The sequence below is a fragment of the Notolepis coatsorum genome (genome assembly GCF_963971535.1).
Source record: "Notolepis coatsorum genome assembly, chromosome: 3".
NCBI lineage: Eukaryota > Metazoa > Chordata > Actinopteri > Aulopiformes > Paralepididae > Notolepis > Notolepis coatsorum.
Window position 1 is genome coordinate 206,219,104 of NC_140167.1, and position 22,926 is coordinate 206,242,029.

Sequence of the window (22,926 nt, forward strand, 5' to 3'; positions counted from 1 at the left end):
TATTGACAAGACCATACTTGGTAATTTACTGTACATTGGAGGGGGTTGTGTTCGGACATTTACAGGGGCCAGTTTCGAGTTGCAGTCTCCCTTAGGTGTTTTTTGAGAGTGTTTTTGAAAGTGGGTAGTGATTCACATTCCTTTACAGCTTTGGGTAGGGCGTTCCACATTGATGTGGCATAATTGCGAAACGTGTTTAGTCCCTTGTTTGAGCCGAATCTGGGTTTAACATGATTTGTGGAGCTCCCTCTGGTGTTGTGATCGTGGTATTCACTGACCTTTGGGAAGTATTTTGTCATGTACATGGGTACCTTGGTCGTGTAGTGTATCTTGTAGACCAGGCCCATTGCAAGTTGCTGTACTCTGTCGTCTACTCTAAGCCATCCTAGGTTGTCAAAGTGGGCAGGGGTGAGGTGGGTTCTAGGAGTAAGGTCAAGCAGTAGTATGACCAGTTTGTTTTGAGATGTTTGTAATTTTGTTTTTAGCGCCTTTGAGGTGCTTTGGTACCATGAGGTGCAAGCATAGTCGTAGTACCCTTGAATGAGTGCTGCTGCTAGAGTCTTCAGGGTATTCTTGTTTACCAGTGAGGAGATCCGGTACAAGAATCGAGTTCGTTGGTTGACTTTTTTTATTACATTGGATGCCATTTTGTCACAGGAAAGATTTGCCTCTAGGATAGAACCCAGGTAGGTAATATCTTCTTTCCTTGTGACAATATTGTCACCCACTGTAACTGAGAAGCCGTCGGTCTTGCTGAGTTTGTTATTTGAACCGAAGAGAATGGACTCTGTTTTGCCCATGTGTAATGATAGTTTGTTATCAGCGAGCCATATGCAGATTTTGCCTAGTTCTGAGCTGAGGGTTTTTTCAACCTGTAACTTGTTCTTGTCAGAGACCAGCAGGGCTGAGTCGTCCGCAAACAGGAACAAGTTGCAGTCACAAGCTGACGACATGTCATTTGCATAAATTAGGAACAGTAGCGGACCTAGTATGCTTCCTTGTGGAACACCACAGCTTACTGTGAGGGGGGGGGATAGGGTACCGTTTACCTCCACCATCTGCTCTCTCCCCTCCAGGTAGGATTGCATCCAGCTCACTGATAGACTATCAAAACCAATTGCTTTCAGCTTGTCAATCAGAATGGTGTGATTGACAGTGTCGAAGGCCTTTTGTAGGTCCAGCATGACCATGCCGCAGTATTTGCCCGCGTTCCACCTCTTGTTTGATGTGGTCGTTTAAATAGAGAAGGCATGTGTCAGTGGAGTGGGATGTTCTGAAGCCAGATTGGAATTCGTAGATTCGATTTTTTTCCGCAAGGTATTTTTCGACCTGTTCGTATACAATTTTTTCCATGACTTTCGAGATGGAGGTAAGGATAGAAACAGGGCGGTAGTTGCCTGGGTCTAATTTACTGCCTTTTTTGTGCAGAGGGGTCACTCTCGCAATTTTGAAGTCCTTGGGGACGTGTCCCTGTTTTATGGAGAGGTTTATTATGTGTGTGATGACTGGGGTGATGGCGGCTGCTGAGTCTCTGAGGAATTTGGAGGGGATGTTGTCATGGCCAGTGGCCTTGTTGGGTTGGAGGGCGCTCAGTTTATTGAGTACCTCATCTGTTGTTACCATTTCCAGTTTGAAGTCGTCTTTGTGGACCCCTAGGTTCTTGTAGTATGCTACTATGTGTTCTACCCCATAATGCCCTGAGTGGGAGGGTAGTTTGTTTACCAGTGTTGTGGCCATCATCTTTAATGTCTCGCATATGATTTCATTAGTGCAATAAACAAACAAAAAAAGGACTGTGTATTCTGCCTCATTTATTGATGAAACAAAACCGACATCAACACAATTTGCCACAGAGCGGAGAGTTTAGTCTCACAAAAAGATCGCTGACTTGTTAAGCTTGTTAGGTTAGGTGCTAATGTTGTGCTAGCGCTAATGTTGTGCTAGCGTTTTAGCATGGCTATCGTACATAGCGTGATCTATATAACTCGCTATTGATTGTTTGTACTAGTAACTAATGGTTAATGCTAGTAGAATAGACACAACGTGAGGTAATCACCATTCATTTTAAACCGGTTATTACCTAATGCTAACGTTAGCAGATAGACGCGAGACTGGTGCCGTTACAGCTTGTTAGCTTAATGCTAACGTTAACGTTAGCAGATAGACACGAGAGCCTAGGTAACGTTAAAGCAATGAGAGGTAGCGTTAGCAGAATAGACACAACGAGAGTCTCGTTAATGTTATTATTGATTGAATGAAAACTGTGTTTTACTCTGGTTTGCGCCTAGCTTGCGGACATAAGTTAGCTATGCTGGAGCTCTCAGCTGTACACAGGGAGACAAGTACGAAATGCGCGCGTTACCGGCGTAGGGGGAAAACGAGCGTAGAGGGCTGGCCAATCAGAGAAACGCGGAAGTACATGTTGGTTGCCCAAAGTGTTCACGCGGGGCGGAACAGTGATTGAGGCTCGCGCCCGTGGCTCGGGGGCGGAACAGAGGCTCGCGCTGCTGCTGCTGCTAAACTGCTCCCCTCCTGACAGCCAGCAGGCAACTCGGCTTCTCTCGCAACAAGTAAGTTGACAGGTCTTTTGTTACCAGCTGTAGATAATATGTACAATACACATGTGCCATGTCTCGGAAGGAGTCATTGCGTTTTCCTGCCGTTCATCTGTAACGTTATAATAACGTGTCCCACCTCCTTACTGCTCCTGAACAATAAGTCTGTTTTGACTTCGACCGAGCTAGCCGACGTTAGCATAGCAGGGAAGGCTTCTACTTCCTGTTTCTAATGGTCCATTTGACAGCAAGCCATCTCTACAACTTGTGTTTTGGGCCACGTTTTTGTTTTACAACCAGCCGACTCCGTGACAATATTATGATTTTAGATAAGTGATAGAAGACACTGGAAACTGTGGCCAGCTAGCTTGTTGCTACTAGCTGCTGTTGTCATCATGCCTCTCTTCCTGTGTGTGTGTGTGTGTGTGTGTGTGTGTGTGTGTGTTGTGTGTGAGTGTGTGTGTGTGTGTGTGTGAGAGAGCCTTGGTTATACTCTGTAGTCTTCTTCTTGACGAGTTACTTTAACGTTGCCTATCTCATCTGCCTACAGTAGCTGTTCGTATGCTTGTTGTCTTTGCGTGACGTTCAAATGGTATTTCGTCAATATGGTCTTTACTAAAAAAACATTTACAGAGGATTTGTTGAACCAGTTGCTCAAGGTGTCAGTAAAGCTGGACACCCATCGCCAATCAGACCATCACACACTCACACAGCAAGCCGAAGCTGCAGCTAGCTGGCTGGATGGGTAGTGATGTGCAATATCCTGGTACAAGATTCATAACATGATTACAGTTTACAATTAGACACCTGCATTTTGGGTTGTCCTGTTAGCCACTTCCGCTTCACCTTACAGTAGCTGTCACTCACATCCACGCATAGCTCTAGTCTCTTGCACATCAGTGGGCAATTTTAATAGTCTGTTTCTTTATCCATAGAAAAATATATCCCACAGGCAGTAAGTTCTTATCTTGCACCCAAGGCTCTCCTGCCAAAGATAAGTACAGTATAATAATAACCGCTGCAAAGCTAGTGTGCTGCTAGTGCTACCATAGATGAAGTTCATATGCACCACACTTTCAGACTGGCTGCTGGAATTAACAAGCATTCTTCACATGTGGTCCATGTGGTATGTTGTGTGTGTCATATGATGAATTGAAAATGGGGGACCCTGATGTAAACAAGACGAAAGTCTTTCTCTGGTCTGCATCCCCTTAACAATTGTATGTATTGAGCTGTACTGTACTGTACCCATTCTGCAATCTGTTAATAAAGTTTTCAATCAATCAATCAGACCTTGGACAGTGGCTGTGAGCCATCGGGATCTGTTTCAAGAGGCAACATTAACCCCTACAGTATGTAGGCCTAGTTATCCAGATAACCATCAAACATGTCATGACATAGCCTAGCTTAACCTTTTGTTCACACACGGATCAGTATTACTGTTATACGTGTTGCTAATAACCACTTAGGAAAACATAAAAAAACACCTACAATCTTGAATCCAAATGTAAACAAACGGGTTGGCAAACCAATGTGAAACAAACCACATGGTTTTTAGAGGTTTCTTTCTCTTTGAAAATGTATAGCGTGAGCTTTTGATACAAGGATACAATGTGCTAAGCCTGAGATTTTAACCAGCGACGGCGGCGACCGTCGGTTGTGTGATAGTAAAGGGTTAACCTTCTGTGAATTGTCGCAGTGAAAGGGTTAACCGTATTGGTAGTGCGACAGTGTGAAAGGGTTAATGCATTTTGACGTTGCAAACGTTATTTACATTTGTAATATTTGTATTGTGTTATGAAAGCTAGAAAGCTTATTTTTTCATCTACATGTCAAACTCTTCAAAAATCAACGTGCATACTGCATACAGACAAAATTGACATGGTCAAATACATTGCACGTTTGGCCTTTAATTAGACACAGCATGTAACCAGTTTCCTAACTGGTTCATTCTAGTTTTTTAAAGTGACTCCTGTTCCTGCTGTGTGGTTACAATCATTCTAATGTTGTTTTCACCTTTTTTTGGTGTTCATGCTTGCATAGATTACCAGGCATGCACACAATACAATAATGTAACGTTATTGAGCAATAGCATGCACTGGAAATTGAGCTTAACATGGACTACTGTATGTAGTGTTAGGCCCAAAATGCTACTGAAAGACCTGGTGTCATGCTTCACCAGAGCCTTGAAGTCCCTGCACCACTCACCAAACCTACATCATGTGTTCCAGTCACAGTTGTCAAAGGAAGCTGAATCGATTTATTTCTCACTATGTGGTTCATCCTCCTGTTATCTAGTGTAGAAGTTAGGTAAGGTTTACCATACTGTGTGCTCTAGTACAGAGGTTAGGTAAGGTTTACCATACTGTGTTATCTAGTACAGAGGTTAGGTAAGGTTTACCATGCTGTGTTATCTAGTGTAGAAGTTAGGTAAGGTTTACCATGCTGTGTTATCTAGTACAGAGGTTAGGTAAGGTTTACCATGCTGTGTTATCTAGTACAGAGGTTAGGTAAGGTTTACCATGCTGTGTTATCTAGTGTAGAGGTTAGGTAAGGTTTACCATGCTGTGTTATCTAGTGCAGAGGTTAGGTAAGGTTTACCATGCTGTGTTATCTAGTGTAGAAGTTAGGTAAGGTTTACCATGCTGTGTTATCTAGTGCAGAGGTTAGGTAAGGTTTACCATGCTGTGTTATCTAGTGCAGAAAGGTTTACCATGCTGTGTTATCTAGTGCAGAGGTTAGGTAAGGTTTACCATACTGTGTTATCTAGTGCAGAATAGGTAAGGTTTACCATGCCACAGTGACAAGTCCATAATCGTAGTGAGAATGGGTCTTGACTGAGCAGCAAGTTTTAATTTAAACCAACCAAGTGAGGCAGGAAAGGTTGCCGTCAGCAACTCATATTCTCCACAGGAAGACGAATGAAGTCATAGGGCACACTGAGTGGTAAACATACAGACATCACTGTGTCACAACCAGAGGAGATGCCAATTCAGTGAAAATGGATGTCCCACCCAGCTCGCTGATTCACAGCAGGGCTGAGCCCAAGCGTTCGGACCTTCGTTCGCTACGTTGGCATTCGAATCTTAATTAATGTGTTCGAACCTCCGCTTTAATAATTTTTAGAATTTATTTATTTATTTATTTTACACTAAACATATATATCAGAATGTGATATATCAGAATATCACAACAATAATTTGAAAGTCACGTGCGAACACAGGTCACTCACAACACATTCTAGTTGGGATGAGGAGGGGAGGGGTCACAGGCTCACAGGTCTGTCTTATTTCACAATACAATATTTCCGAATGCACGTTTGGATTAAACCAGGTGTATCCACGCAGTGATGCTGATGCTTTCCTAGCGGAACACAAGTTACTTGACGTTACACAGGTATGTTATGCACATTAATTAAGCTATGCAGAGCGCAGCCCTTTAGCTTTAGGAGCCGTCGGCCAACAAAGATGTTGTTTCAACAAATCTATTCACAAAATGGATTATCATCCAAACGTTATTGAAGCCTCCCGTGACCAGTAAGTAGGTACTACTACTCTTAACACTTTCAGTGCCAGCCATGCGGTGCCCCGGAACCCCGTTGCGTGCCACCACCCACTTCAATGATAGAGCTCTCATATTTGCGAACGCATAAACTATATCTTAAATTATGGCTATGTGTCTAATAAGGCTGAGCCCGAACGTTCGAACGTTCGTTCGTTAAGCTGACATTCGGACTTTAATTAATGGGTTCGAACGTTCCGTGAAAAAAAATAAAGCAGGCGCAACGACGGTGAGGCGATGTGAAGCGGCGCGTCCCCCGAGTCGCTCGGCTCAACCAGTATGGTCTCTGCCGGGCTGTTGCTGGATACTCAACCAGAGCTCTAGTCTCAACCAATGCAATAGAACAATTTTGATTGAATGACAGGCGATTCTGCCAATTACGTCACACCGCTTGCACCCGCCTCTGCTGTTACCACCAATCGGCAAGCGTTTATTATTTTTTTACTTCCGGCAATGCCGCCTGCTTGCGAGAAGCATTAACATAGCGTTAGCTCCCCGCCGAGGAAGTAAAAGTCGTAACAAGGTTTCCATAGGTGAACCTGCGGAAGGATCATTAATGAATACCAGCCTTTTTCGGCCACGGAGCGCGAGCTTCATGGCGGGAGGTGGTTGCGTTGGAAACAACTCTGGCCGAGGCGGCAGGCGTGTTGGGAGCCCGGCGGGACCCCCGCGCCGGTGTCTCTCTGTCTCTCTGCCGTCCCCCGTTCCGAGGTGTAGACGGTGGAAGGAGCCGAGGCGCGCGCCTCTCTCCTTCCCGTCGACCAAGAGTGAATACCTGTTATTGAACGTGTAACACTAACTATATAACGTTAATGCCACAAAACGAATGCCTTTAAGCCCCTTACGTGACTGCGGTGTGCAAGGGCTATTGTTTATCATAAGTAGGAACTTTGATGCATGCAGTACTCAGTAGCTTGTTTATTTTCTTCTGAGTGCTTTGTTTAATTACATGAACAGCCACCACTGTAAACAACCTGTTTTTTCACCAATAGATTATGCAATGCCGCCCTCCGTAGGATCTATAATACAACAAAAAAAAATATATATATAAAAAATAAATGTAATAAAACATTTTTTTTATTAAAAAATTTACAAAAAAGGAACGTTCGTTCGATAAACCCTGGCGAACGTTAGAACCCTAAAAACAGGGTTCGGGCTCAGCCTTAGTGTCTAATATGGCCGTCGCTTATCAATGACTTGTTTGCAGTCAACATTGTCGAAACGTATTGTTTTTTAATCTGTTCATTTCCGTTTTATACCATTTTAAAAGAACTCGTTTTTTGAAAGTTTCAGGAAAATATAAAGATTATGTGATAATCGCCCTTTAGTATACACTAAAAACGTTGACATTTTTCAGCTTATTTATGAATCGTTTTTAAATAAACGCTAGATTATCGATAGTATATGTGTACTTATGCACGCTATAGAAGCGGGCTGAAAATCGATTATCCATTTCCTGATCAGCTACACACGCACACACACACACATAGGGCCCACGTTGATATCTCTGTGAAAACAGCTCTGATTATCCCAAGACCGGTAAAATAGATTCCTTACCTCAGATCAGATGTTCTCCAAAAAGATTATTCCAATTCCTGATCGCCATTCCAAATATCGATCGCGTTTATTGATCCAACGCTGGGTGGTCGAAACACCGATTCCACGCTGTTCTGATGGTCCACAATGAATCCGATCAGCTCGAGTTACATGCCTGAGAAGTAAAATGTGGAAGCAGGACTTTTTTTCCCCCATGCGTTTCATTCAATCCAATCCAAAGGGGTGCAGTACCATCCGGAGAGACGATAGTGGGCGGTATTTTCCCAATGGAGCTCAGAGAGAGTTCCAGTGGTAACGTGAGGCTAGATTGATGAAATATGAATGGAAATCGCTAATAAAAAAAAACACGATATCTCGTCGTTGGCACTGAACGGTTGGCATGAACTAACAAGAAATCTCGTCGAAGTGTTAATAACCGCAGCTATGTGCCTAAAGTCAAGACTCGACAGTACTGAACCATAAAAAGTATTTAGGAGCAAATTTTTTGCATGATTAAAAACGATGGTTTTAACGTCCGTTCGAAAAACCCTGGCGATTGTTCGAATCCCAAAAACAGGCTTGGGGACATAATTCACAGGCTGACAGAAAACAACATTCGCAGGGCCATCTCAGCCCCATCTCAGCCCCAGGCCTCGCAGGGTCATCTCAGCCCCATCTCAGCCCCATCTCAGCCCCAGGCCTCGCAGGGTCATCTCAGCCCCATCTCAGCCCCATCTCAGCCCCATCTCAGCCCCAGGCCTCGCAGGGTCATCTCAGCCCCATCTCATCCCCATCTCAGCCCCATCTCAGCCCCATCTCAGCCCCATCTCAGCCCCAGGCCTCGCAGGGTCATCTCAGCCCCATCTCAGCCCCATCTCAGCCCCAGGCCTCGCAGGGTCATCTCAGCCCCATCTCAGCCCCATCTCAGCCCCAGGCCTCGCAGGGTCATCTCAGCCCCATCTCAGCCCCATCTCAGCCCCAGGCCTCGCAGGGTCATCTCAGCCCCATCTCAGCCCCAGGCCTCGCAGGGCCATCTCAGCCCCATCTCAGCCCCATCTCAGCCATGGGGTACATGTGTTGAGGTGGCATATTAAGGGCACAAAGATGTCATACTGATGGCCCAATCAAGCTCATTGGATCGACATTAGACCTGCTAGCTGTATGACTATTTGCAACCGAAAATAATAGACAGTCAAAGCTATGGAATGATGGCTGTTTTTTTCCCCTTGTGTTCTTTCATCTTCGACTTATCATCTCATGAGTGTAATAGTTGGTGCTGAACAGGATTAGAATAGTAGGCTATTTTGAGGACCACAATGTAAATAAGTTATCCTTTAACTTGTTTGTGTTATTATTGTGTTATGCTCAACATTTTCAATTAATGTATTTGTTGCAGTGTATTTAACCCATTATATATATATTTCTGATATGTCAAATAAATCAAATCAAATATTTGCCACAATGTTGGAGAGGGAGTTGTACCTGTAACCGGGACAATGAAAGTGCCCAGCCTGTGGCCCCACGCCCACAGAGTTATCAGGCCAGTATCTAAAGTACTGTATCTTCTTGTGTTGACTGGCTTTACCACAAGCCACACCCAGTCACTCCCTACCCAAGTAAGCAGTGGTTAGTGGGTGGGTGCCCCATCGAAACTGCACTGGAGAAGTAGCCTTGTGATGTTACTGACTTGATATGTTGTCACTTACAATGTACTTTACAGTGAAATGCTCGGTTCTGTATGACCCTCCTGAGATTGTGCTTCATACAGTAAAAAAGTAAAAGTATAAAGACCAAACTCTATACAATATGCAAAAATTAGGTAGAAGAGGTAGTGAAAATGTGTAAGAATAAATAGATAAATATGGTGTAATGTTTAAAAAAAAGGCTTTAAAGTGAATGTTAAAGGTGAATGTTTAATGTGAGTGTGTGCATGTTGTGTGCAATGCATGTAGAATGGATGAGTTAGTGTTACTGTGCCACTCTTCCACTGCATGGTACCTACTCCACTCTACTCTGCCTTTTCGGTTTTCCATTGCCGAAATGTGCAGATTGTATACCTGGTACCGGCGGGTACTTTTTTTGGGACCTGCTTTGTTGAGGTTCCAAGCGGGTAGAAGAGGTATCAAAAAGTACCAAAAAGTACCAAAAAGTGAAACACTGCAGACCACTGATTGGTCAGAAGAGAGAATCGTCACCACGTTATCATTGCGCAACACGCAGGGACGTCCTGAACAAAACACAAACCCGCCATCTTTAAATAGCCTCGCTCACTACTACTAAACATCTTTAAATAGCCTCGCTCACTACTACTAAACATCTTCAAATAGCCTCGCTCACTACTACTAAACATCTTTAAATAGCCTCGCTCACTACTACTAAACATCTTCAAATAGCCTCGCTCACTACTACTAAACATCTTTAAATAGCGTCGCTCACTACTACTAAACATCTTCAAATAGCTTCGCTCACTACTACTAAACATCTTTAAATAGCCTCGCTCACTACTACTAAACATCTTTAAATAGCCTCGCTCACTACTACTAAACATCTTCAAATAGCCTCGCTCACTACTACTAAACATCTTTAAATAGCCTCGCTCACTACTACTAAACATCTTCAAATAGCCTCGCTCACTACTACTAAACATCTTTAAATAGCCTCGCTCACTACTACTAAACATCTTTAAATAGCCTCGCTCACTACTACTAAACATCTTTAAATAGCCTCGCTCACTACTACTAAACATCTTTAAATAGCCTCGCTCACTACGACTAAACATCTTTAAATAGCCTCGCTCACTACTACTAAACATCTTCAAATAGCCTCGCTCACTACTACTAAACATCTTCAAATAGCCTCGCTCACTACTACTAAACATCTTTAAATAGCCTCACTCACTACTACTAAACATCTTCAAATAGCCTCGCTCACTACTACTAAACATCTTCAAATAGCCTCGCTCACTACTACTAAACATCTTTAAATAGCGTCGCTCACTACTACTAAACATCTTCAAATAGCTTCGCTCACTACTACTAAACATCTTTAAATAGCCTCGCTCACTACTACTAAACATCTTTAAATAGCCTCGCTCACTACTACTAAACATCTTCAAATAGCCTCGCTCACTACTACTAAACATCTTTAAATAGCCTCGCTCACTACTACTAAACATCTTCAAATAGCCTCGCTCACTACTACTAAACATCTTTAAATAGCCTCGCTCACTACTACTAAACATCTTTAAATAGCCTCGCTCACTACTACTAAACATCTTTAAATAGCCTCGCTCACTACTACTAAACATCTTTAAATAGCCTCGCTCACTACGACTAAACATCTTTAAATAGCCTCGCTCACTACTACTAAACATCTTCAAATAGCCTCGCTCACTACTACTAAACATCTTTAAATAGCCTCGCTCACTACTACTAAACATCTTCAAATAGCCTCGCTCACTACTACTAAACATCTTTAAATAGCCTCGCTCACTACTACTAAACATCTTTAAATAGCCTCGCTCACTACTACTAAACATCTTTAAATAGCCTCGCTCACTACTACTAAACATCTTTAAATAGCCTCGCTCACTACGACTAAACATCTTTAAATAGCCTCGCTCACTACTACTAAACATCTTCAAATAGCCTCGCTCACTACTACTAAACATCTTCAAATAGCCTCGCTCACTACTACTAAACATCTTTAAATAGCCTCACTCACTACTACTAAACATCTTCAAATAGCCTTGCTCACTACTACTAAACATCTTTAAATAGCCTCGCTCACTACTACTAAACATCTTCAAATAGCCTCGCTCACTACGACTAAACATCTTTAAATAGCCTCGCTCACTACTACTAAACATCTTCAAATAGCCTCGCTCACTACTACTAAACATCTTTAAATAGCCTCGCTCACTACTACTAAACATCTTCAAATAGCCTCACTCACTACTACTAAACATCTTTAAATAGCCTCGCTCACTACTATTAAACATCTTTAAATAGCCTCGCTCACTACTACTAAACATCTTTAAATAGCCTCGCTCACTACTACTAAACATCTTTAAATAGCCTCGCTCACTACTACTAAACATCTTTAAATAGCCTCGCTCACTACTACTAAACATCTTTAAATAGCCTCGCTCACTAGTACTACTAAACATCTTTAAATAGCCTCGCTCACTACTACTAAACATCTTCAAATAGCCTCGCTCACTACTACTAAACATCTTTAAATAGCCTCGCTCACTACTACTAAACATCTTTAAATAGCCTCGCTCACTACTACTAAACATCTTTAAATAGCCTCGCTCACTACTACTAAACATTTTCAAATAGCCTCGCTCACTACTACTAAACATCTTTAAATAGCCTCGCTCACTACTACTAAACATCTTCAAATAGCCTCGCTCACTACTACTAAACATCTTCAAATAGCTTCGCTCACTACTACTAAACATCTTTAAATAGCCTCGCTCACTACTACTAAACATCTTTAAATAGCCTCGCTCACTACTACTAAACATCTTTAAATAGCGTCGCTCACTACTACTAAACATCTTCAAATAGCTTCGCTCACTACTACTAAACATCTTTAAATAGCCTCGCTCACTACTACTAAACATCTTTAAATAGCCTCGCTCACTACTACTAAACATCTTCAAATAGCCTCGCTCACTACTACTAAACATCTTTAAATAGCCTCGCTCACTACTACTAAACATCTTTAAATAGCCTCGCTCACTACGACTAAACATCTTTAAATAGCCTCGCTCACTACTACTAAACATCTTCAAATAGCCTCGCTCACTACTACTAAACATCTTCAAATAGCCTCGCTCACTACTACTAAACATCTTTATACAACGGCATGCAAATTTCTCGATTCTGATTGGCCATTTACACGTCTTTATTGGCAACAATCCACGGTCCTGGGCTCAGGACCCGCCCACAACCGAATCACATATCACTCCCCGGCTCACTCCGGGAGAAAACAAGATCGCGGACAACAAATGGATATGTTGATAGCACCATAACGACTAAATATGAAGCGATTCTGTCAAGGGGAATGTGTTAGTCCTTTAAACAATGTTGGATGATGTAATTGATGGGTCTTGAGTCAATCTAGAACAAAAGAAAAATCGCGGATTGATTGATTGATTAATTGATTGATTTAAATTTCTACTTCCTTCCCACTGACTGCAGCGTTCACTCTCACACTGTCCGACGCTGGCGTACCCACAAACACACACACACACATACACACACACACACACACACACACACACACACATACACACACACACACACACACACACACACACTGTGACACACACACACACGCACACACACACACACACGCACACACACACACACACACACACACACTCCTGTCTGCAACAGCGGGGGAGTCAGACTGAGAGAGAAGCAGCGCTGTTTTAAGTGAGCATGGTCTATTGAATTGATTGATTGGTTGATTGATTGCTAATTTTATTACTGTACCCCTGGTTTCCAACTGGTTAAGTTTAGGCTAAAAGAAATAAATAAAAAAATAGGGCGAAGAAAACGTTTTTTTCCTATAGGGCAAAGAAAACGTTTTAATTTGTTTTACCTACTTTATATAGAAGCATCTAAGAATGAAGTTCTATGGAAAGTAGGTCTGCATTCCCTTAACAATTGTGTGTATTGAGCCGTACTGTATTGTACCCATTCTGCATCTGGTAATAAAATTTTCAATCAATCATTCCAATAATACACAGTTGGATGTGTTAGTTGGTTGGATGCACTTCAAGCTGCTTCCACATGAGGCAACTTCTCTCAATCATTCCAATAATACACAGTTGGATGTGTTAGTTTGGTTGGATGCACTTCAAGCTGCTTCCACATGGAGGCAACTTGTCTTTTTTGTAGTTGTGGGAACTACTTTTTCTGGCGGATGGTTTTTTCAATAAATCTTCGATTAATGTGTGTTTATTGTATAGAAATAAGGTTGGATGAATCTGGCAGTTGTATAAAAGCTTTACACCACTTGTAGTCGTGATTTGTGACCAATAAACCATGCCTAGGGGGGTCTAACGACCACCCCTAGGCATGGTTTATTGGTCACAAACCACTCCTGCGCGTGATGTAATGCTTAATTAAATAGCCTCACTCACTACTACTAAACATCTTCAAATAGCCTCGCTCACTACTACTAAACATCTTTAAATAGCCTCGCTCACTACTACTAAACATCTTCAAATAGCCTCGCTCACTACGACTAAACATCTTTAAATAGCCTCGCTCACTACTACTAAACATCTTCAAATAGCCTCGCTCACTACTACTAAACATCTTTAAATAGCCTCGCTCACTACTACTAAACATCTTCAAATAGCCTCACTCACTACTACTAAACATCTTTAAATAGCCTCGCTCACTACTATTAAACATCTTTAAATAGCCTCGCTCACTACTACTAAACATCTTTAAATAGCCTCGCTCACTACTACTAAACATCTTTAAATAGCCTCGCTCACTACTACTAAACATCTTTAAATAGCCTCGCTCACTACTACTAAACATCTTTAAATAGCCTCGCTCACTAGTACTACTAAACATCTTTAAATAGCCTCGCTCACTACTACTAAACATCTTCAAATAGCCTCGCTCACTACTACTAAACATCTTTAAATAGCCTCGCTCACTACTACTAAACATCTTTAAATAGCCTCGCTCACTACTACTAAACATCTTTAAATAGCCTCGCTCACTACTACTAAACATTTTCAAATAGCCTCGCTCACTACTACTAAACATCTTTAAATAGCCTCGCTCACTACTACTAAACATCTTCAAATAGCCTCGCTCACTACTACTAAACATCTTCAAATAGCCTTGCTCACTACTACTAAACATCTTTAAATAGCCTCGCTCACTACTACTAAACATCTTTAAATAGCCTCGCTCACTACTACTAAACATCTTTAAATAGCCTCGCTCACTACTACTAAACATCTTTAAATAGCCTCGCTCACTACTACTAAACATTTTCAAATAGCCTCGCTCACTACTACTAAAGATCTTTAAATAGCCTCGCTCACTACTACTAAACATCTTCAAATAGCCTCGCTCACTACTACTAAACATCTTTAAATAGCCTCGCTCACTACTATTAAACATCTTTAAATAGCCTCGCTCACTACTACTAAACATATTTAAATAGCCTCGCTCACTACTACTAAACATCTTTAAATAGCCTCGCTCACTACTACTAAACATCTTTAAATAGCCTCGCTCACTACTACTAAACATCTTCAAATAGCCTCGCTCACTACTACTAAACATCTTCAAATAGCCTCGCTCACTACTACTAAACATCTTTAAATAGCCTCGCTCACTACTACTAAACATCTTTAAATAGCCTCGCTCACTACTACTAAACATATTTAAATAGCCTCGCTCACTACTACTAAACATCTTTAAATAGCCTCGCTCACTACTACTAAACATCTTTAAATAGCCTCGCTCACTACTACTAAACATCTTTAAATAGCCTCGCTCACTAGTACTAAACATCTTTAAATAGCCTCGCTCACTACTACTAAACATCTTTAAATAGCCTCGCTCACTACTACTAAACATCTTTAAATAGCCTCGCTCACTACTACTAAACATCTTTAAATAGCCTCGCTCACTACTACTAAACATCTTTAAATAGCCTCGCTCACTACTATTAAACATCTTTAAATAGCCTCGCTCACTACTATTAAACATCTTTAAATAGCCTCGCTCACTACTACTAAACATCTTTAAATAGCCTCGCTCACTACTACTAAACATCTTTAAATAGCCTCGCTCACTACTACTAAACATCTTCAAATAGCCTCGCTCATTACTACTAAACATCTTTAAATAGCCTCGCTCACTACTACTAAACATCTTTAAATAGCCTCGCTCACTACTACTAAACATCTTTAAATAGCCTCGCTCACTACTACTAAACATCTTTAAATAGCCTCGCTCACTACTACTAAACATCTTTAAATAGCCTCGCTCACTACTACTAAACATCTTCAAATAGCCTCGCTCACTACTAAACATCTTCAAATAGCCTCGCTCACTACTACTAAACATCTTTAAATAGCCTCGCTCACTACTACTAAACATCTTTAAATAGCCTCGCTCACTACTACTAAACATCTTTAAATAGCCTCGCTCACTACTACTAAACATCTTTAAATAGCCTCGCTCACTACTACTAAACATCTTTAAATAGCCTCGCTCACTACTACTAAACATCTTTAAATAGCCTCGCTCACTACTACTAAACATCTTTAAATAGCCTCGCTCACTACTACTAAACATCTTTAAATAGCCTCGCTCACTACTACTAAACATCTTTAAATAGCCTCGCTCACTACTACTAAACATCTTCAAATAGTCTCGCTCACTACTACTAAACATCTTCAAATAGCCTCGCTCACTACTACTAAACATCTTCAAATAGCCTCACTCACTACTACTAAACATCTTCAAATAGCCTCGCTCACTACTACTAAACATCTTCAAATAGCTTCGCTCACTACTACTAAACATCTTTAAATAGCCTCGCTCACTACTATTAAACATCTTTAAATAGCCTCGCTCACTACTACTAAACATCTTTAAATAGCCTCGCTCACTACTATTAAACATCTTTAAATAGCCTCGCTCACTACTACTAAACATCTTTAAATAGCCTCGCTCACTACTACTAAACATCTTTAAATAGCCTCGCTCACTACTACTAAACATCTTTAAATAGCCTCGCTCACTACTACTAAACATCTTTAAATAGCCTCGCTCACTACTACTAAACATCTTCAAATAGCCTCGCTCACTACTACTAAACATCTTTAAATAGCCTCGCTCACTAGTACTACTAAACATCTTTAAATAGCCTCGCTCACTACTACTAAACATCTTCAAATAGCCTCGCTCACTACTACTAAACATCTTTAAATAGCCTCGCTCACTACTACTAAACATCTTTAAATAGCCTCGCTCACTACTACTAAACATCTTTAAATAGCCTCGCTCACTACTACTAAACATCTTTAAATAGCCTCGCTCACTACTACTAAACATCTTTAAATAGCCTCACTCACTACTACTAAACATCTTCAAATAGCCTCACTCACTACTACTAAACATCTTTAAATAGCCTCGCTCACTACTACTAAACATCTTTAAATAGCCTCGCTCACTACTACTAAACATCTTTAAATAGCCTCGCTCACTACTACTAAACATCTTTAAATAGCCTCACTCACTACTACTAAACATCTTCAAATAGCCTCACTCACTACTACTAAACATCTTTAAATAGCCTCGCTCACTACTATTAAACATCTTTAAATAGCCTCGCTCACTACTACTAAACATCTTTAAATAGCCTCGCTCACTACTACTAAACATCTTTAAATAGCCTCGCTCACTACTATTAAACATCTTTAAATAGCCTCGCTCACTAGTACTAAACATCTTTAAATAGCCTCGCTCACTACTACTAAACATCTTTAAATAGCCTCGCTCACTACTACTAAACATCTTTAAATAGCCTCGCTCACTACTACTAAACATCTTTAAATAGCCTCGCTCACTACTACTAAACATCTTTAAATAGCCTCGCTCACTACTACTAAACATCTTTAAATAGCCTCGCTCACTACTACTAAACATCTTTAAATAGCCTCGCTCACTACTACTAAACATCTTTAAATAGCCTCGCTCACTACTACTAAACATCTTTAAATAGCCTCGCTCACTACTACTAAACATCTTTAAATAGCCTCGCTCACTACTACTAAACATCTTTAAATAGCCTCGCTCACTACTATTAAACATCTTTAAATAGCCTCGCTCACTACTACTAAACATCTTTAAATAGCCTCGCTCACTACTACTAAACATCTTTAAATAGCCTCGCTCACTACTAAACATTAGCATTCATTATTTGTTTGCAGCGAGAACAACATGCAATAAACAAAAAAAGATACATTCACAGTGTATTCTGCCTCATTTATTGATGAAACTGGGCCTAGTAGAAAGGTCTAAAGTTTAAAACGGTGTGCATACTGCAGGATGTAGCCTATGCATGCATGCTTTTCTTTGCGTACGTGACTATGGTGGTGTAGGGCGTTTGTGTAAATGTAAAATATAAGACCAACAACGTTTTGCCACATTGAAGGGTTGGTGGTTCATTATTCGGGCAGGGTGCATTTCCTGACACGGTTTAAGGCTGGCTAGGTCTAATAATCCTTTAGTAAGCTATGCAAATGAACACAACAGTTGAATTTTTTTTTATCTACTTTTTCTCCCCATTTTTCTATTTTTTTTTTCTCCCCAATTTCGTATTGTCCAATTCTACCCTCCCCTGTCTCGAACGCTGTTAGGGCATGCCTCCCACAGGCCGGCTGCAATGTGGACGAAGCCTTGCATCACGTGTCCCCTCCGGTACTCGAGGAGGCAGCCGTTGCATCTTTTCAACCTGCACAGCGCGATCAGCGGCGAGGGTCTGCGTGGGAGGGACACGCCGCCCTCGTCGCTTCCTGATTCTACTGCGCAGGCGCACCGACCTGTAGGAGTCGCTGTCCACAACGTCCGATCCCCACCCACCAGCTTCCCACCCCCTAATACTGCCAATTGTATTAGTATGAACGACCAGCCAAGCTGGTAGCAACGCCGAGAGCTGGGCTCTGAACACAACAACAGCTTTGACCTAATGTCCTTCATTCCATGATACATTTCTTCCTTAATGGGAGCAATGTCTTCCAGTGGTCACGTTTCAACAGTATCAGCATTTCCCACACAACTTTACTTCAGTTGCGCAGCCCACCCAGGTACCTTTTACAAGTTTCAGAAACTGGGCTTGTCATCTCCCAACAAATGCTGACACCCAACAAATCTTGACGCCCCTTTCAGTTACAACGTCAGCAGAACTCGAGAACTACTAGGAATGTGTGATCACCAAGTGTGTCTGACTCTTACCACCTAAACTGCACGGACTACAACGTATGATGTATGTCATGCCAGTTAGGGTACCTTATGTATACTGCACCGGTGTATACTGTATATTTACTTACCGGTACTCATAGTATATATTCTAGGGGTGTAACGGTACACAAAAACTACGGATTCTGTATGCAGGGCTCTGGTTTGTCGTTTGCGTTCAACTATGAGACTAGAGCTGCCGCGATTACCGCATTACCGCGGTATCGCTGTTACATCACGGCCACCTCAGAGTAGGCTGAATACCGCGTCACCGCTGTTTTTTATAATAATAATAAATTACCCTCCTCTCGTTGGGCTTGCGGCTCTGCAGATATACCCTACTCCCTCTATCGAGGTTCCAAGCGACCCTATTGGGTACCAGAAAAGTCACGTGAAACATTGCAGACCACTGATTGGTCAGAAGAGAGACGCGTCACACGTTTTTTACGTCCTGAATGTCAGCTCATCACAACACGGCTAATAACGTTGGCTTTAACTTTCCGCCGGAGTGGACTACCATCGCTCTTCAGGAGTACTAAACGAGACATAATGATTTTACTGTCTGCAACGAATGTTATAATAAAAGCCCTTCGTTCTATACACTTGTCTGATTGAAAACTTTATTAACAGACCGCAGAATGGGACAACTCAGCACGCTCTGAGCAAAGAAAGGAACTGAGATATGAATAGAGTATTGCTTGCCTTGCCATGGTCCGGTAAATACGCTGATGTTATTGAACGTATAACTATATAATGTTACTGCCACAAAACGAATGCCTTTATTATAAAGTAGTAACTTTATAGTAATAATAATAAGAAAGGGTCGGGGGGGTTATGGGTAACCACCCCTGCCCGCGACACCGAGTGAACTGCGCACGACCAGAGGGGAAACTTCGAATCCGTGTTTCACTTTCAATAACGAATGCGTGCTTGCCGAATCCCAAACAATATTCATGCTGCAAAGTCATCCTCTAAAGATAGACATTTAGACTAGAGGCAGGCTATATGGTATAAAGAGTAGACTACTACTAAAAAAAAAATGTATTCAAACTTTTTATTTTTTTATTTTTTGTGTGCATGCGGTAATAACCGCAGCGGTAGGAAATATTTTGCAAATTAGTGCGGTAAGGAAAACATCAATACCGCGGCAGCTCTATATGAGACTGTGCTAAACGACAGGTGATCTCTCAGTGGTGTGAGTGGGCTGAACGGACACCATCCGGCCCTTTGCGCCGAAAGGTCCCGTAGAGTCGTACTAGGGATGCACCGCTCCGGTATCGGTATCGGCCGCCGATATCAGTAAAATAGCTGGATCGGGTATCGGTAAAAAAGAATATCGTTTTTTTTATTAATAAATCAAATAATAAATAACCATTCAGTACATTTATATCTATGTGTTAATTTGTTACATTTAGTTTCACTAAGTTAGGAAAGTAATGTTTTAAGTCAAGCCTGATGTTGCCTTGTTGCACAAAAGAATGATCCCAGTCTCTTCCACACAGTGACAGTGAGGCATACAGTTTATTAATTGAATGAATGAAGTTTATTTTCTGTCTTTGTTTACAACAAATCAAAAACACACTTGTGATCCTTTACAATTCTTAAAAACAAATGATATTTTAATATAAAAAAAGCGTGGATTAAATAATTATTTTTTAAACTTTTTTGGAAAAAATATTTGGACAATGGGGATCGGTATCGGTATTGGTCGATACCCAAACCCAGGTATCGGTATCGGGACTGAAAAAGTTGGATTGGTGCATCCCTAATTCGTACAGAAACGGTTTGGTAGGAATATGTGTACCGTTACACCCCTAATATATTCAGATTCTAAGTGTTTATTGCCAATATTTATTGTAACGTATAATATAAGTGATAGGGCAGACAGACCCCCATCTGCACCTTTGATTACACTGCTTACTTGCTCATATTCTTATATTCAGAGTTAATTATATTGTTTACACAGAAATGCTTATTTCTATCTTTCCTATAGTTTTATTGCCTATATTTATGTCTTATACTATTACCATGCCCTTACCTGTATTTCCCCTCCCCCATACTGATGCCCACATTTCCTCAAGGCGATCAATAAAGGAATATCGTATTGTATCTTATCACAGCTGCTTGACTCCCACCTGTCAGTCATCACAGCTGCTTGACTCCCACCTGTCAGTCATCACAGCTGCTTGACTCCCACCTGTCAGTCATCACAGCTGCTCGACTCCCACCTGTCAGTCATCACTCAGCTGCTTGACTCACCTGTCAGTCATCACAGCTGCTTGACTCACCTGTCAGTCATCACAGCTGCTTGACTCACCTGTCAGTCATCACAGCTGCTCGACTCACCTGTCAGTCATCACAGCTGCTTGACTCACCTGTCAGTCATCACAGCTGCTTGACTCACCTGTCAGTCATCACAGCTGCTTGACTCCCACCTGTCAGTCATCACAGCTGCTTGACTCCCACCTGTCAGTCATCACAGCTGCTTGACTCCCACCTGTCAGTCATCACAGCTGCTTGACTCACCTGTCAGTCATCACAGCTGCTTGACTCACCTGTCAGTCATCACAGCTGCTCGACTCACCTGTCAGTCATCACAGCTGCTTGACTCACCTGTCAGTCATCACAGCTGCTCGACTCACCTGTCAGTCATCACAGCTGCTTGACTCACCTGTCAGTCATCACAGCTGCTCGACTCACCTGTCAGTCATCACAGCTGCTCGACTCACCTGTCAGTCATCACAGCTGCTTGACTCACCTGTCAGTCATCACAGCTGCTTGACTCACCTGTCAGTCATCACAGCTGCTCGACTCACCTGTCAGTCATCACTCAGCTGCTTGACTCACCTGTCAGTCATCACAGCTGCTTGACTCACCTGTCAGTTATCACAGCTGCTCGACTCACCTGTCAGTCATCACAGCTGCTTGACTCACCTGTCAGTCATCACAGCTGCTTGACTCACCTGTCAGTCATCACAGCTGCTCGACTCACCTGTCAGTCATCACAGCTGCTTGACTCACCTGTCAGTCATCACAGCTGCTTGACTCCCACCTGTCAGTCATCACAGCTGCTTGACTCCCACCTGTCAGTCATCACAGCAGCTTGACTCACCTGTCAGTCATCACAGCTGCTTGACTCCCACCTGTCAGTCATCACAGCTGCTTGACTCACCTGTCAGTCATCACAGCTGCTCGACTCACCTGTCAGTCATCACAGCTGCTTGACTCACCTGTCAGTCATCACAGCTGCTTGACTCCCACCTGTCAGTCATCACAGCTGCTTGACTCCCACCTGTCAGTCATCACAGCTGCTTGACTCACCTGTCAGTCATCACAGCTGCTTGACTCACCTGTCAGTCATCACAGCTGCTTGACTCCCACCTGTCAGTCATCACAGCTGCTTGACTCACCTGTCAGTCATCACAGCTGCTTGACTCTCACCTGTCAGTCATCACAGCTGCTTGACTCCCACCTGTCAGTCATCACTCAGCTGCTTGACTCACCTGTCAGTCATCACAGCTGCTTGACTCTCACCTGTCAGTCATCACAGCTGCTTGACTCCCACCTGTCAGTCATCACAGCTGCTTGACTCCCACCTGTCAGTCATCACTCAGCTCATTTTGTCTTTTTTGTTTTAGTCTAGATTTAGTCGACGAAAATGGATGACATTTTTGTCTATTTTTAGTTAATGTACTAAAAAAAATTATATTATATAAATTATAAAACGTTTTTTTTCTTACAGCTACTGTTTTATATATACTGTTTTTTAGTAATAACTAGAAAGTAATGGTATTTATTCAACAACAGGTGATTGTATAGATTAGTCATCATCATTAACACTTTGAATGCCACCCACGCTTTTTGTCGTTAGTTCATGCCGACCTTTGAGTGCCCCCAACGCTATATAGCGTTTGTTTGTCGTATATTTTTTTATTGGCGATTTGAATTCATATTTCATCAATCGAGCCTCACGCTGGTGTTGCAGACTCTCTCTGAGCTCAATTGGGAAAATACCGCCCCCTATCGTCTTTCCCTGTGTAACTGCACCCCATTACTTTAGACTGACGAAGGGGGGGGGGGGGGGGCAGTTTCCTCATTTTACTTTTCCGTCAAGCCAACTGAAGAGACCAAGTGATCGCCGGCCATCAGAACAGCGTGGATTATGTATTTACAGTACCCAACACTGTAATCAATAAGCGTGATCGATATTTGGAATGGCGATCAGGAATTGGAATAATCTTTTTGGATAACATCTG

General features: G+C 42.0%; 1 protein-coding gene across 1 annotated transcript in view; it reads left to right on the forward strand.

Moving 5' to 3' along the window:
- The first annotated feature begins 2,485 nt into the window (after positions 1-2,485).
- Positions 2,486-22,926, forward strand: part of rabgap1l (RAB GTPase activating protein 1-like) — a 573,823-nt gene continuing 553,382 nt past the window's right edge. The window contains exon 1 of the mRNA XM_084311549.1: positions 2,486-2,570. The gene's annotated coding sequence lies outside the window, so the exon portion shown is untranslated. The remainder of the gene's footprint in view (positions 2,571-22,926) is intronic.